The following is a 2,633-nucleotide window of genomic DNA, read 5'->3' as shown; positions in this document are numbered from 1 at the left end:
TCTTTGAAGATGGATGAGAATGAAACTGAAGAACTCGCAGAGAACTGTGGAGTTCACTATGCAGATTCTACTGCTTATTGGCGACCTTTAGAGGAGCAGGATCACTTCTACACAAAGATGTTATCATCTCAACTCTGGGCAAAGAAGGCGAAGGATCTTGTGTGATGAAAGAAGATGCATCAAACATGAAAATTTTTAAAGTAGAGTGCCAGGCTGTTTTTTTGTTTTTTTGTTTGTTTGTTTGTTTTTGTTTTTTTTTCTCCATGGTATTACCAACCATGACAGTAGGCTAAGTGTCCATGATACCAATTAAAAAAACATGGAAGTTCTCTAGCTGCAGCTGGCCTGTACTCCACGTTGTACCACCACTTGTTCTCTGATCTACTGCCAAGACCTCCACTGGCCACAATGGAAGAGGAATTAGCTGCACTTGTCGTTGACAACGGCTCTGGCATGTAGAAGGCAGGCTTTGGCAGAGGTGATGCCCCCCAAGCCATGTTTCTGTTCATTGTCAGGCAATCCTGACACCAGAGCATTATGGTGGGTATGGGCCAGAAGGACTCTTACATCAGGAATGAGGCCCAACGCAAATGGGGCATCCTGACCTTCAAGTACTGCATTGAACATGGCATTGTCATCAACTGGGATGACATGAAGGAGATCCAGCATCACAACTTCTACAACAAGCTGTGCATGGCCCCTGAGGAGCTCTATATCCTGCTGACCGAGATCCCCCTGAACCTTAAGGCCAAAGGTGAGATGACTCAGATCATGTTCGAGACCTTCAACACCCCTGCCATGTACTTGGCTATCCAGACTGTGCTGTTCCTGTATGCTGTCGTCACACCACTGGTATTGTCCTGGACATTGGGGATGGGCTCACCCACACTGTGCACATATATGAGAGACATGCCCTACCCTATACCATCCTGCTTATGGACGGATGGCCTAGACCTGATAGACCAGCTCATTGAAGATCCCCGTGGAGTGTGGCTACAGCTTCAAGACCACCCTCCTACACACACACACAAACCCTGAACAGGAAATCATGAATAACAACCAGAAGTTTTTCTATGTCATCCTGGATTTCAAGCAGGGGATGGCCACCCAGCATCTTCATTCTCCCGAGAGAAGAGCTGTGAGATGCCTGATGGGCAGGTGATCACCATTGGCAATGAGCAATTCCACTGTCCTGAGGTGCTCTTTCAGCTTTCCTTCCTGGGTCTGGAATCCTGTGATAATCATGAGACCAGTTTCAACTCTATCATGAAGTATGAAGTTGATATCTGAAAGGACTTCTATGCTAACATAGTGCTGTTTGCTGGGATCACCATGTAACCCAGCAGTGCCGATAGGATGTGGAAGATCACAGTTCTGGCACCCAGCACAATGAAGGTCAAGATCATTGCTCCTCCTGAGTGAAAGTCCTCTGTGTGAATTGGAGGCTCCATCCTGGCCTCACTGTACACCTTCTAGCAGATGTAGATCAGTAAGCAGGAGTATGATGAGTTGGGCCCCCGTGGTCCACCTCAAACGCTTCTAAATGGACTGTGAGCAAATTCCAAAGTATAAATTTGTCCTGGCAAATATACACACCTCATGCTAGCCTCATGAAACTGGAATAAGCCTTTGAAGAGAAATTTGTCTTTGAAACTTAGATCTGATATCAGTACTGAATTGCAGAACTTGTTGCTCATCTTGACCTTGTGTCCAAGTTAACTATTCCATTGGTAAATGTTTAATACCCTGTACATATCTTTGATTTAAACCCTTAGTATATGCTGCTAAGTCAATCATGGATGAGGTTGAGAACATGTTTATGGAAGAGAAATCCTTTGGTTTGAGAATCTGAGAGACCACAAGGGTCTTGATTGTGTAGCGTATTAATGTGTAAGAGTTACCTATTCCAGGACTTCTCTAGAGGCTGGCAAGGGTCCTGGACCAGTTGTCATTTCTGTCTTGCCAGTCGGAGAGGGTTGAGAAGGTCTGAGCCTTAGGACTCACTTTTCTTTCTTACCCTATGTTTTCCTGCCAGAATACCATGGATTGTTAATTGCTTTGAGTTGGAAAACACTTTGCATTTACAACTGTAAATGTATTCATCCTTTTAATTTATGTAACACTTTTGTATACAATTCTTAATTTTTTAAAAGATGACAATAAATTTTGGTTTTCTGTTTTTGATGCTTTGGTAAATGTGGTTTTATAGATAAACAGTTACTAAGTAACTGTACTTACTATGTAAGTAACTAAGATAAATATATTTTTCAGATAGTTCATTGTTGGTATATAGGTACACAAATGGTTTTTGTATGCTGATTTTGTACCTAAAACTATACTGAGTTTATTATTCTATCAAATTTTCTTGTAGAATCTTTAGTATTATCTATGTAAAAGATTATGTCATCAGCAAACTTACAATTTAACTATTTCATTTCTGATTTGAAAGCCTTTTATTTCTTTTTCTTGCCTAATTACTATGGCTAGTACTAACAGTACTATGTTGAATAAAAGTGGCAAAAGTGAGTACCCTTATCTCTTTCCTAATCTCAGAGGGAAAATCTTCAACTTATTATTACTAAGTATGATGTTAGTTGTTGGCTTGTCAGATACGGTTTTTATTATGTTGAGGC

General features: G+C 41.4%; 1 pseudogene; it reads left to right on the top strand.

Annotated features, from left to right (window-relative positions):
* The first annotated feature begins 408 nt into the window (after nucleotides 1–408).
* Nucleotides 409–1,437, top strand: LOC100684630 (annotated as a pseudogene).
* The last annotated feature ends 1,196 nt before the right edge of the window (nucleotides 1,438–2,633 follow it).

The sequence above is a fragment of the Canis lupus genome, chromosome 13, assembly GCF_011100685.1.
Source record: "Canis lupus familiaris isolate Mischka breed German Shepherd chromosome 13, alternate assembly UU_Cfam_GSD_1.0, whole genome shotgun sequence".
NCBI lineage: Eukaryota > Metazoa > Chordata > Mammalia > Carnivora > Canidae > Canis > Canis lupus.
Note: the sequence above shows the minus strand (reverse complement) of the source record. Positions and strands in the feature narration are given on the sequence as shown.